Source organism: Vanellus vanellus, assembly GCF_965231255.1.
Source record: "Vanellus vanellus genome assembly, chromosome: Z".
Classification (NCBI taxonomy): domain Eukaryota; kingdom Metazoa; phylum Chordata; class Aves; order Charadriiformes; family Charadriidae; genus Vanellus; species Vanellus vanellus.
Genome location: NC_138908.1, coordinates 7,540,474 through 7,555,417, shown reverse-complemented (window position 1 = coordinate 7,555,417; position 14,944 = coordinate 7,540,474).

Here is a 14,944-nt window from a genome sequence, read left to right as displayed (position 1 = left end):
ATGTGTCTGTCTCAGTGAACCAAGTGGTATTTTCTTCTGCTGGCACTGTCGTATGTAGTTTGTGCAGATTTTTCACCAACTGATGAAAGAAAAAGTAGGTAACAGACTGTTTAGCCAGTTACTGTCATTTATTGATAACCATCTCAAAGATGCCTTGGAGAACAAGATGAGAGAAAAAAATTCTGTTGTGAGCAAGAGATTTCATGTCATGGGAGTTTATTTCTGTAGTACGAAACCAAAATGCATATCTTGTCATCCAGCTTCCCAAGTCTCGAAGAGAGAATCAGCAATGGAGACTTCGAAATTAAATAAAGATACAAAAAATTGCAAAATAAAAATCCCTCTCTGCTTATTCTTTCAGAAGGCAGTATTTTTCATGGTTTTGTATTTGCTTCATCCACCCTGCTCTATGTCCTGACAAAATGGCATCCATTCCTTCCTTAGTATGTGTTTTCCTTTTATTTTCCAAATTGCATCCCCTCCTCTTTGTCCTCATAAACTCCTTTTCCTCCTTTGGAGTCTCCAGAGCCACATAAGCTGTGTATTATCCACTACACTGACGAAATAGTGATGGCTCTGGTACAACAGCATCTTGATACTTTTCTCTGTCTAAGCTGGAGGCTTACTATAAGGATCTAGTGGGAGAACAGTAGACATCTGGTCAAAGGCTTACCCTTAACTTCCCAGCTCAACTCCACGCCAAAAGACGGATTATGAGCATTATACCCTGTAATTCTAGGTTAATTTCTTTTCTTTCAAATCCCATCAGTCTCCCTTGGGAATTTTACCTGAATGGAGATAGCCAGTGCTGTAATTGAAAAAATATATATAAACAAAGTGGTGGAAGTTCCCTAGCAGTGAAAAGGATACTGTGATATAATTTTCACTCCTTCTGAGCATTTAAAATAATGTCTTCCCGTTCATATTTTCTTCTGTTAGAGTAAAAGTTTGGAAACTCTGGATTAGCCTGCAATTTGGCCCTGACTTCCAGCAAGGAAGAACTCACTAATGTGCTAACTGTAGTGCTTTTAGGTCACAAATATCACAAAACCTCAGCATGTTAGAAAACCTTCTGCAAAACTAGATTGAGTAAAAAAATGCATTTTTTATTTTAGATAATAGTCTAATTAGTTGTTTGAGGTCTTTGTAAACTGTACTGCAGTGGTGTTAAAAAACCTTGAGAGACATCCAGAGATCTCCTGTTTATTAGCACAGACGACACGCAGACTCGATGTGGAGTCCAAAGCAGTTAGTTGATCTAGGAATGCACTTCAGGGCAAAAAAAAACCCCACCATTTTTGGGGTGTCACCAGACGTAAGAGACAAGCTTATGGGGACTTGGCAATGCTGCCTGTGGCCAGTTGCTGCCAGGCTTTATCTGTGTTGTAAAGGAAGCAAGCAAAAATGTGAATGTCTGGGAACCTGAATGAGGTTAAAATGAGAGGGTGCAAATAAAACCCACAGTGTTCTGTGTGGAGTGGCAAAACACTTGCCGGCTTGGTCCCCTCTGCTTACAGACAGCGATGATGGATGTGGGCTGATGACACTGTTAGAAGGAGTTCAGGATGCCAGTGCTGACTAGGTGATGTTCCTCAGGGTCTGGAGAGCAGTGCTGTTGTGCCTGGGGTTTGCTTGCCTGTCAGGCAGTAAAAACCTGACACTAATCAGTGGTAGCCTGACTGCCAAAATTACTGTCATTCAGTGATGTAAGATACCCACTCTGCAGAGCTGTGGTGGTGGCTTTGGGCATGGCAGTGGTCTCTAAACCTCATGTTCTCTGAGGGACAAGTGGACGGGTTCCTGCTGCAGAGCTCATTTAACCATCTGTTTAGCATTTGGTAATGCTGTCAGTATAATTCTTACCTATCATTTTCTTGCATATTTTAAGTAGGCGGTATTAGCACCATTGCTGTAAGAGGTTGTTAGGAGACTGGTAAATCGGGAATAAGGGAGATTCCTTCTAATCGTGTCCCTCACTCCTCATGTCCTTCTAAACCTCCCTCCCTCCGTGTTTTCCAACCCAGCTATGTTGCCTTCACTTTATCTTGGCTTTGAGGGTGAGATGATAACTGCTGGCGTTATGCTCGAGAGGCTCTGCACTGCAAATCCCCAGCGCGTGTCTGTGCAGAATTTTTGATGCAGAATTAAAAGGTGGGTGTGGCCCTTTCAGCAGGAATGCTCTTGAAAGAGAGATGAATTTATACCCACTATTTACAAGGCAAACTGCACGAGAAAAGAGAATGCAGATAAAAATAAAAAAAAATGTCAAGAAAAAGAAAATTCCTTTCCTTTTCTCAGCTTTTTTGAAATGATGACACAACCGGTATTACACTCGGGATCTCTTGGGTGCAGGAGCACAGTTAGTAGTTGTCTTCTCTCTGCTGGGACTTTTCATGTTGCAGTCCTGCCTGGCAGTGGCAGATGATTCTGCTCCGCCAGGTATGCTCAGTGTCATCACATTTCTACTCAGGTGCCAGCAAGAGTTAGTAAGGATAAATACACTAATTGAGTTAGACAAGAAATATGATGTGCAGTCATAGGACTGGAATTATGAGCTACATATTTGTAAAGACTTGATGGTGCTTTAGGGAAAAAAGCACTGCACCGGAAGAAAAAAAATCATCATCATTGCACTTTCTGTCTCCTTGTGCCCTGTATAAAAGCAAGCACCCATGGTTGAAAAAGACATTACATTCCCGATAGGCTGTGTTTTCTGTGAGCCAGACAATCCTTATCGAATGCACATTTTGGAACAACAGAGGCATTCCATTGCTCTGGTCCTGAAACAAGAAAATTCAAGTTAAAATGGTTTGCTTGCTACAAAATTAAGCTACATTGGCACTAATGGACACATTAATAAAATATAAGCTTCTTTGCATGGTCCACATTCTGCATAATTTCATGGCTGCATGAGAGCACAGCAGCATTTTCAACATATATACAGGTTCATTCAAACAACAGCCTTATAGCATCTTTTCAAAACTGATTCACTGTTTCAAATTCACAGCCCCATCCACTCTCACTCAAAGTCAAAAGGAAGAGTCTTATTTCCTTTAACTGAAACAGGATAAATTTCACAGACTATGCAGCTCTCACTGTGCACTGATAACACTGATTTGAACAAATAAATACATTTGTTTCTCATACGTTTCAGCTGATCCAGTTAAAATTTTATATAATTGCTCCTCACCCCAATATTAGGCAACTTCACGTCTGCAGAAAACTAGGATTTCAGGCAGTGCATTAAGTACTGTTGTTTGAACCGAAGTGGTGGACCGTTGGCATAGTACTAGTTACGAATGTACAAGGAACAATCAGAGCCAACGTCACTGTGAAGACAGGGACAAAAACCATGAGCCCACTGGCTGGTGAGTAACACTGAATTCCAGCCAGCCAGAAGAAATAGATTTATTTCTTTCCTTCAAGTTTTTAAAATGGTGGCATTTCCCTCTCCTCTTTTAAAAATTGATTTTTGCTGTAGCACCACTGGTATTTCTGGCAGGGTTTTTTTGTTTGTTTGTTTGTTGTTGTTTTTTTTTTTTTTTTAATTGAGGACTTTCAAAAAGGTGGATGCAACCTTCAGGTTCAGAAACTGTCCCCAGGAGCACAGCAAGAAGGCCTGTTTGGGAAAATGGTAGCCTAGTACAGAGGGAAAAATAGCCACTTCAACCCTGAAAAGCTGTATCTAACATCAGTAACAAAGAGCCGTATCCTTAGCTGCTGTTGCTTCTTACTTCTATGCACAGAAGATAGAGTTGGTGGAAGAACAACTCCCATGGGAGAATCTTTACTCAGCATCATCCTAAGAAGAACCCTGACACCCAGCACCAGGGCTTTGGGCTGGCATTTGGGTTACCCTTATTGGTAGTTGGAGTTATATCTTCTCTTAGAGTCTCAGGCAGTGGCAGATCAGTTGTGGGTTCTCTCCGTGACTTCCATAACTCAGCTTACCCTCTGATGTTTGCATTTTTCAGGATGGGTCTGTTCTTCACCATTACTTGAATACCTCTTAAGGTTTTCTCCATTTCCAGTAAGGCTTGTGACATGACATTTAGCTGATTTATGATAGATCTTAAATCTGACGCAGTGGTTCCTAGCTCACACCTTAATTTGTTTGCTGTAACGTTACAGCAACCCTATTTGATGTTACAGAACAAAGACCCCAAACTACCTTCAGAGCTGCACAAACCCTGCTAACAGCCAGTCATTTAATATGAACCATATTCATTGTAAGAAACTTTTCGTTAAAATGCAAAGTTTGCTCCAGCTGGAGGAGCAGGTCAAGAGCTGTGACTTGCGTGTAGCCACACGGGTTGGGATGCCACGCTGTCTGGTCTTCTAAGCTTGGTTTCCCTGCAGTGGGAGAGTCAAGAGAAGTGAATGCAGACTGCGCAGCCAGTTTGGGATTCATCATCAAGTCATCAGGCATGCCATGCAAGGGATCTCTGTTCCTGCCCTGGACCAGTGCTGCTCTCTGTCTGTCTGTCTGTGCAGGGAAAGCCTCATCGCAGAGTAGTTCTAGAAATAGCACAAAGCATTTTATTAAGGAGGAATTTGCATCGCATAAAGGAGAGATGATTAAGGGAGTGGAGCATCTCCCTTATGAGGAAAGACTGAGGGAGCTGGGTCTCTTTAGTTTGGAGAAGAGGAGACTGAGGGGTGATCTTATTAGCGTTTATAAATATATAAAGGGGGAATGTCATGAGGATGGAGCCAGGCTCTTCTCAGTAGCAACCAATGATAGGACAAGGGGTAATGGATTCAAGCTGGAACACAAGAGGTTCCACTTAAATTTGAGAAGAAACTTCTTCTCAGTGAGGGTGACAGAGCACTGGAACAGGCTGCCCAGGGAGGTTGTGGAGTCTCCTTCTCTGGAGACATTCAAAACTCGCCTGGACGCCTTCCTGTGCAACCTCATCTAGGTGTTCCTGCTCCGACAGGGGGATTGGACTAGATGATCTTTTGAGGTCCCTTCCAATCCCTAGCATACTGTGATACTGTGATACTGTGATACTGTGAGAGTGAACAAAGTAACCCACCTAAGGGATCTCAAACGTTACAGTAGCAGTACAAGCTGCAAATTCCAATAAATGTGATTTTCTGTGTGTGTAGCATTTCCACAGGTAATATTGATGTACTTGCAGCTGCTTCTGAACAGGAAAGCAGCAGTGGAGATACAGGAAGACAGCTATGCCAGTAGTCATCTCTTCTGGAAAGACTGCTGTCAACACAGGTTCAGGCTGTGATGAAAACTCTATTTTTCATGACAATTGGTTCTTGGCTTCCGTGGGAACGTACTACGAAAGCTAAGAAATAGTGTTGCTGTGGTAGACAGTTTTAGATATGGGCTTAACCTCAGAGGAACACTCGCTTAACATCAAGCCATTCATGAGATAAGAAAACAGAAGAAAGTGCTAAACCTTGTATATACATCTTTTCACTTTTATTTCTTCAAGCTGATAGTTTACTATTTATCAGAAAATGTCATTTGTTTCTTCTGAGTTATTTTTGAAGCCTAACAAAGAGATTCAATTCCTGCAAATGTTGGAACAGCCTTCCTGAACATTTTGCATCTGCCTAATTCTGAATGCTTTTTCTGGATAAGTTTTATAATTTCAGTACATCAGCGTGCCCTATGCTAGCTACCTAGAGATTTGAATTGCTCATTGCAAATAATTTCTTAGTTTGTTTGTAGGGAAGTAGTGCTGCTTGAGAACATAAAGGAATATTGATTTAGGATGGAAACTCACATCGATTTCTGCAAGCAGCTCTTTTCTCTACTCGTTTACCTGCTCTGTAACCCTCTCCGCTTACATATGACAGAGATTTCTTCATCTTAATACCATGATTGGGTGATACATTTTCTGAACTGATTCATCAGTGTTCGTAATCGAAGTGCATTATTCCATTTATTTCACTAAATCCTGCTGCACGAGGCAGAAACAGATTTTTCCGGCTTGCACTCCTTGGAGCTCTGTGCCCCGTCATTCCTCCGGGCTGGAAGAAAGAGGCACAACCCTGGGAGCAAGTAGCCTCCGTCCGCCCGCTCGCCCGAGGCATCACCAGCAACGCGCTGCGAGGAGCTCTGCTGCCTCCGCCTCCGCACTCCGCGCTTCATCTCTGGTGGGTGATGAAACCACCTCTAGCGACCGCGCTGAGGCAAAGTCCGGCGCTTCCAGCACTTAGGCGGTATTTTGTAACAGCGAGTTTTCCAAATAAAAGACTTCTTTCTATGCATCTGAGTGAGCTTTTGCAGGTGCAGAGCATTCCATTAACACCAGCTAATTGATCGTTGCAGCCTTTCACCTTCCTCTCTCCAGGAAGGGCAGTGTCATGCCGTTAGCTTTAGTGGGGCGGATCAGAGCCACAGAAAGGGCAGCCACACGTTTTGTTTGGCCCCGTGCTGCCTCTTAGGCTATTGAGTTGCCTCTCAGATGCCCAGGACCCACAGGCGCTGCCCAGAGGGGCAGCAGATCGAGCTGCAGGTCTCCAGGGGTGGTCTGAAGAGACCATCGGTGGCGGTGGGATGCTTTCTGCGCTTCCACATGCCTGCCAGTACCATCACATGATCCGGTGTCCTCTTGAGAAAAACAGTATTTCTGCCATTCCTACATGTCTGCAGTGGAGGGCACTTACGATCTGTCTTCTCTGACAAAGAAATGCACAAGATTTTAAGCCCTGTTCTGTTGTTTTCTTCCAGCTAAAGCTGGTCTTCTCCGTGAAAAGGGCACAGGAAAGGGCCCACAACAAAAAGCGCCCAGCTCCACCTTAGCAGGAGTAGCACCACCACAAATGCTTTTGCTTAAAAGGCATCTTCAGGAGCACAGCTGTTCAGAGACATTCAGTCCCCAATCGCTGAGGCAGCGGCAGCTTTCTGTGTCTCACCTGCAAGGCAGCAGAAGGCGGCTGGGTCTTCGTCCCGCTCTGAAGGGATGCTCTGGGTGTCTGCAACGTGGTTTGGAGGCGGTCCTGGTTCCTGGGAGGTGTTGTGGTGTGATGGGCAGTGAGAGGGCAGCGGGATGGGGAGGAGAGGTGGGGACCTGGGGTAGGACGAGGGACTGTGGGGAGGATCAGCGGGTGCGTTAGGCATTTCTGCCGCTTTGCAAGTGCTTGCCCCTCGGTTTTGCAGGGCAGGGCGGGCCGTCTGCTTGCCCTGAACAGCTTTCCACAGTCTGCAACTCCCCAAGCTCTTATCCTTGAAGTTGCAGCGTTTCTTCTTATCAACAACGAGCAGGTTTTTCACTCCCAGCTGCATTTTTCTGTCACAAAATATTAATCAAGGCTCTTCAAGAAGCTGAAAAGCTTTGTTCCAGTTACAACCATAACTTCAAACGTGTGACACCTAAGAAAAAGGGACAGTTTTAGCCTTACTCCTTGAAAAGCCTGCATTCAACCAGTCTGAAACCACGGCCTGTCAAATGAGGTGCAGGGTCGTTACAAATCCTGCCCCTAATCAGCGAGCCACGGAGCAGAGGTCCGTAGGTCTAAGTCTGAGCACTGGACAAAAATAGATGTGGTCCAGCGCCCACACCCCTGCTGCCAAAGTGATGTCTTTGTGAAATACGGGAACGATATGCCGTCCTCGTTGTCTTTTGCCTTACACAGAAATATTCCTCCGACAGTATGGCTGCATTTCAGAGTAAAGAAACTGTGATGTTAAAGAAAACAAACACTCAGGCCCAAGGGAGAGCAGACAGAAAAGAACAAAAAGTGGAAATTTTGGAGAACATGAATTAAAAAATACCGTGCAAATGTCCTCCAACCTAGACGCGTGTTGCTCTGCAATTATTTCTAAAAATGCCTTGTGCTGGTTTGGTTTGTCCTGTAGAAGGTGGTACGCCCCTGGAGAAATACTTTCAGGTTTTTTTCTTTCCTTTTTGAGTAACGGTGGAAATCCTTCGACCTGTGCCCAAAGAAGCATGCCTTCAGTATCAAATTATTCCATTTCAAATGTGCTTCTGTTTCATTTGGCTTGAGGTGATTTGGCTCCGTGCACAATACAAGAAAGAATTTTAAATCCAGCTGTTCATCTCGTGGATCCCTTTTGTTTTGTTATCGTGGCTGTTGCCTGTGGTGCCGGCTGGAAATTTTTAAGGGTTGAAATGGTTTCTATAATAAATAAAGTTATACACTTACAGTAAAACTGATGCTCTAAATCACTCAAGACCCTTTTCCCTGGGATATGCCATGCAGTCTCTTAAATTTTGCAAGAACTCCACAGTGAAAATTAGAAAGATACAGAATTATATGTATAATCTTGCTGTAGCGTTGGGAAGATTAATGGACCACTGCCATAGGGGTAGCGATAGCATAAACTGCTCTGAAGGCAGATTTTTCATGTAATTAAAGTGATCAGGAAAACTTCAGTTCTCCTGAAAATCTGCTTAGTGAATTACATAAAACCCTTGTAGGAATTTGTGTGGAAGTAGCTGGAGCATCATACTAAGGTAGTGTTTGTATAAATACTCGGCTACGTTTCTTTGGATAACCGCCAAAAAGAAATTTTTAGGCCATGTTATAATCCACTTTTTTTTTGTTGTTTGTTCTACAAAGGAGCAATTGTGATGTCTGGGGGCAGGGCAGTGCCACCTTTGCAGCCAGGTTCTGTGTCCACCCCGAGCAGGACAGATCCCTGGTGATTGCCACCGACTGTTGCAGCTCCCCGGCTGGGGGGGTTCTATGCAGATGGGGAAATTGAAATAGAATAATTCCCCTGTGTTTTTCTTCCTGGATGATCAGCCCACGCTGTATGACCACAGCCACCCCGTCAGAAGGTATCGGTCACTTTATTTGTCTATGTATTATGAAAAAAGTATATGTGACCTGTCTCTAAGGGACTTAGAGCTGCTGCAGGAGCCCGTCCCGACACATGAACTGCCCCTGAACAGGCTGTTAGAAAGACATAAAGGCAGGTACAGGAGTGAGCTGCTGAAGCTGGCCTGGGTCCACCCCTACAAGGCGCACTGAAATCAGAAGGTTACAGGTCCAGGAAGCTGCAAATTATTTATGCAAACAGATGACATCCAGCCAGAGAATACTGCTACGCCGTCAGCTACAGTCGTACCTGATTTCAGTGGGAACCCTCACTTTGCGTGTGAGGTGGGCTTGGAGCTGGAATCTCACTAATTTTTCTTTTCTAATTCCAGACTCAGAGGTGAGTTAATGGTTGCAATTATTAATCAATGTTTTGTGGTCCATTAGGAGGCATAATGTCCAAATTGTTCTGAATTAATAAAGTCTCATTGCTTCCAGGACACACTACAAAGAGCGGCTGGGAATTTCCAAGGAAACACAGGTAATGTTTCTGAGCTGGGTTATGGAGAACAAAAACCCTCACGTGCTGCTGCTGGAGATGTGCCGGCTGGCTGTGCCTGGTGCAGGAGAACATCTACGGTGCTGAAGAACAGACACTGGTACACCACCAAGACCAGTCTCTCTCCAAGGGCCGCTCAGGAGGAGGGGTTGGACCTTAGCTCCAACCTAATGGTGCCAACTCTGTCGCCTAATCCCACATGACCCCCCCTCAGATCTCCCAGCAGGAGACCTGAGACCCACAAAAAGCTCCTGCCATGTGGGACGAGGTGCCACACGAACGGGGAGGCAAATAGTAGGGGCTCTGTGTGGAGACCCAACTGAGTTTTTTGGCATGACATGAGCCGGGACATGGCATGACATTGCCAGGGTGCAGCGAGGGCTGCTCCCTAAGGGTCAAGGAGATGTCCCACAGCCCCTGAGCCTGACGAGCAGGGACTGGGGGTCTGGGCTGGGCTGAAATGGGGCCCTGGGAAATGGGCAGGGGTGTGGGATGCTGCTCAGGGGCGTGAAAGCCCGTTAGTGTCCAAGAGGGCTCTTGACAGTTCTCTCCTGATCACATGTTGTTTTCTGAAGAGTTCACTTTCTCCCTACCCTTATGCCTGGAGGGAACAACCTTTTCAGTTCCCTGCCCTGGGGCTAATCAATACCTGAGTCTGATTATCCCTTTCTGAACTCCTGAAGATTCTCATGATGTGGGGGACTTTCATTGCTTCAGTTAAATATTATGTCTTTAGAAGTTTTCTTCAGGTCATACATTTTATCAGACATCCTTGAATTTCCAATAAATTAAATAAAAACTCATGAAACATCACTGAATTGCTGAACTAGCCCTAGCTCTGTAGGGCCTGCTTTGTAAGAGCAATTACAGCACAATGCAAAATTCTAGTAGGTGAAGCTCTAATAAATTATGTTTCTATTGACCCTCTACATCCAATGACCTGGAAATGTGGCCTCCCTCTCTTGTATTAAAATTCTACAAACAAAACACCTTTGTTAGGTCAATTAGTTTGCATATATATGTTAACAAAAAGACTTCACTGGGGGGGAGGAAAAATCAGCTGAAAAATCAATCCCAAATTCAGGACTGTTAATTTATGGACTTCTTCTCTGACATCAGTTTATCTAAACTTCATCAAGATTTATTTTTCTGTTCTTAGCTAGAGGCATTATTTGTTCTTCTTAACCAACTTGCCATACTGCATGTATTACCAGCAGAGCTTACATAAATGCCAAGGACTGAGACTTATAAAGCATCTCAGATTACAAATTAACAGGATAATTCTGAAAGATTTAATGTACTCAGGGCTACAACCTTTGCAAATCAGCAACACCCCACTCCATGGCATATCGCGGCACTTTCAAAACCCGCTAAGTGATGAAGCCCACCCTGGTGCTCTGTGGCTGTGCAAAGGACTGAGGCATGTTCTTGTTTGTGCAATATACAGTGCATTGTGAAAATAATAATACCACCACCATTACCACTACGACCACAGTGATCTTCTAGACTTAAATTTCTTCTCAATAACCTGAGAAAATGCTTATTGTGGAACCACTTATCTGTGGAGCCAACAACTATGCAAAACCCCAGCTGCTGTCTGATGTCTGCCTGTGAGGGTGTGATGTTGGTGAATGTTGTGCAATGTTGGTTAAAGACAATTATGTTGTCTCCTTGACTGGCACATGGAAAACAAGAAAAATATTTGATCATTGGCAGACTCTTAGCTCCTGTCGCAGCTCGTTTGGCCTTCAGGAAACCTGAGGATCAAGTATGAGAGAAATGCAGAACGATATTGCTGAAGTTGTAGTGTTAATGCGCTCCTGTGTCGTTGTGGTCATGTGCAGAAGCACAGAAAAATAGATGCACTGGACAAGAAGAAATTCCACTAGGACTATTAATCTATATAAGGCATATTCCTTACATAAGCGTAGAGTGCTATGTTCTTCCATGGTAAAATCTGGGAAAAATTTGTAAAATCATTCAGTTTTATGTTGTTGCAGTCCTGAGACTCCAGGGTGCTAATATCTCCTTCCACTTTTCTTGTGATCAGTTTGGTCTCTGAGGGAGCCAATTTATCACTTCAAACAGGTATAGTTAAAAATTTCTGGGCTCCTCCACACAGTGCTGTGCTCAATGTATATACTTTTTTTTTGACGTCTCAACATAATCCAGTGAAAACCTATTTTCTATCACATGCTTAAAATCCTGTTTCCTCAAAGGACGGATAGATAAAAGTTTTCTGTATGTTTCACAGGATAGTGGAAGTCATAAGAAAGTTCTATTAGGTGTCAATTTTGTCTTCCAAGTCATATATTCTGATAAATTTTCTGTTTAATATACATTAATAAGTAGACCTGAGCAGAAAGCTAGCTTGACCAGAGCCAGTGTATAATTACGCAGAAACTGTGACAAATTATATTCTAAATTAACAGGTATGATCTCACTTCTGTGTTCTAGAGACAGTTCATTATTTAAACATTTGCTATATCCAGATTCAGTAGAATATTGTATAATATGAAAAGGATCCTACACTTTCAAAAATAATGTGGTGGTCTTTTTTTTTTTTTTTTCTTTCAGGCAGTTTGCCTCATACTAATGGGTATTTGTCAGCAATACTGGGGACTTCGTCATGTCACTTGGGTCAAGGTGGTGGATGTAGGTAGACAGCCATCTTTTTGTGGAGGACAGATGTACCTCTGTGAACTCCCCACAGGTGGCTGTAAATACAATAATCATCTCCAGAGGCTTACCTGGGTCAAGCCTGAAAATCTGAGACACTTTCACTGGTGGACCTGTTGTCTCCGGAGCTGGCAGAAGACACTTCTTTCCTCTAAAAGGTGCCTCATTTGAATTCCTTTTCCATACCCTCTGCCTGAAGCCACTCTCACTCACAACGTGATACTGGGAAGGTAACATCATAAAGAAAAATGATAGTATCCGTAGTTTTCAGCCAGGTGTTCAGATGCTTACAGTCTTTTACGTAAAACAAGGGAAGACCAAGACGTGGCTGAATGTCGACTATGCTCTTCCTCAAGCTTTATCATTTTTTATGCCTTTTCATCTTTTCAGCAGTTACAGGGAGACTGGTATCCCTTGTCTTGTTGGTTCTTGTTGAGTCTTCAGTCAAAAAAAATCCAGCTCAGTTGTTCTCCTTTCATCCCAGGATAACAGGATTTATAAAATCTGAGAGCAAGAAGTCTTGCTCAGATATACACAGTAGTTTTTATAGTATGTACTGTTCTTTAAAGGATCCTAGAACCAAATTGTAGCAATAAGCTTTTAATAATTTCTTTAAAAGCAGGTAATTTCCCTGCAAAGCCTATTTTCTCCTTTCAGACTAGGAAATAAATAAATAATGGTAAACCTGTCTGTATTTATTTTGGTTAGCAACTGTTCTTACATTGCTTATGCTGGGCCTCTGGGTTGTCTTTCTACTGCACAAAAATGCATACAAGATCTGTGTGTCAGCAGAAGCCATTGGGATGTCCCACAATGCAGGTTTTCTGCTGTCTAGACTGGAGGTGTGTGATGAGGTAACTGCCTTCGCCTTGGAGAACGTGGCTCTATAAGGAGGTGCTGAGACAGGGTTGAAACCTTATACAAAATTTATGTAAAACAACAACAGAAAAATCTGCCAGACTCTCCTTATCCCCAAGGACTTTATTGTGAACATAGTGTCTTTTTTCTCCTTATCTCTGTGGCCCTTATCACCGAGGACTTTGATGTGGACATACTGTCTTTGTGTCTTCAGATCTGTATTTCAGATTCAATATGCCAACTATATTAATTGATGAGGAAATTGCTTGAACATCATTAGCTGTGGACTCAGCCTTGCTGCCAGGAACAATTTCCTGTTGTCTTTTACAGGAACAGGATGACATATAGGAAAGCAAGCATATGCTGCAAAGATCCCACGTCCATGTAAACAATCAGAAAAGCCTTAACAGTGATTGGAGCTTGAAGAAAAAGCAGAGACACTTGCCTTAATTTGATATACAAGAGGAGATTTTCTAGGGCACTTTTTGAGGTTTCAAGAAAATGTTCATTCCTTGAGTGAAAGATGCATCTGGTAAAATGTTACGTACTCTGCCCATTATTGCATTTTCTCTGTAACGTTGCTCTATATTTTTTTTTATAAGCCAATAAAACTGCTGCTGATACTAGCATTGGCAATTCAGACACTCCATAATTTTCTCTGAAGACTGGCATTTGTTTATTATTTTGAGGGCATTTTCACTTTATTTTTTTTTCTTAATTCTGAATTTGGAAACTTTAAAGAGACAAGCAAGGACTCTCTGCCACAGAAGTGAAAGAAATTCTCTCTTCTGACTAATCAAATCAGAGATGGGGGCGGGAACTGACTCTGGCTCTCATACCATGTGAGAAGTGAGATCAATTATGGATATTTATCTATTTGTATTTCTGTGGAGTCCTCCAGAGGTGCCAAGAAGAATCTGATCCCCATTGCTGTGTAAGTTGCAGAACACCAAGTAAAAGGTGGTACATATTGGTAAGAGTCAGTTACTTTCTACAGTCTGAGTCTTTTGTCCCTGTCCTGAAGTGTTTATATTGACTAATTTGTCCCCTTCTGTGTCCAAATGACTATCTTCAGGCAAGATTTGCCCATTGTCTTCCTTTGTCCCATGTTCCAGAGAAGGAAACCTACCCTGAGTGCTAAAATTGCCTCCCACCCACTCTCCTTTGGGGCATGACTGGAACCGGCTGGTGTGGCTTGTGGGAATGACCAGGGAGATGTGGACATGGCAACCGGGAGCTGCAGAGCTTCAAGATGTCTTATGGTTAACCTCCTCTGGTAGAGCCACCAAGTAAGGGATGAACACCTCCCCTAGCCCAAGGGGGTTGAAGTGCGTCCCTTTGTGAACACAGAGACCTGTCTGTTGTAGACAAAACATGAGAACATCCCCTGTCAGCCTCTGCTTGTGTGCTGAAACAAGAACTCTGAAAAAAAAAAAAAGTAGGCAGCTTTTAAGTATTTCAACAGGCAATGGAGTTATTTCTAGTCTAAGCTTTCCAGTCCAGCACAATGAAAAAAAATGAGGAAGAAACCTGAGCGTTAAGGCGTTTTGAGCCTATCCAGTAGGTGTAGTGTTCTGACATCCTCATTATGGCTTCTAACAGCCAACGGGATTATATAAAAAAAAAAGTTAGTTTTCATGAATCAGCCTTGCCTGTTTGTCTCTGGTATGTGTCCGTGCTTAGCAAGTGCCACAGTTGCTGTTAACCTGCCCAAAAGCACTCTAGAGAGGAATGTCAGTTTTATTCCGAAAAATCTGCGTAGGAACCCAGGTGTACGCACCTTTCCTTTTGCCGGGTGGGCAGATGGACTCTGTGCACTGAGGCAAGAAAACACCACTGTGAGTTGGGGATACACACAGAAAGGTGGCAAGCTGCTGTTCTGTACAGACGGGGTGGGACTCTGCCTGGCGTACTGCTACCGTTTTCTAGGTGCCTTGAGCCACCAGCTGGGGGACAGGGGAGAAATGGACTCAGGAGAGAGGGAAAAATGATTGTGGGTCTGAAGACCCTTTCATTGCCTGCCCAGGCAAAACCCCCTGCCACCCTACTCCTGCCTTGCCTCATCAGTCCTAGGCTTTTCCTCTGCCACAGCAA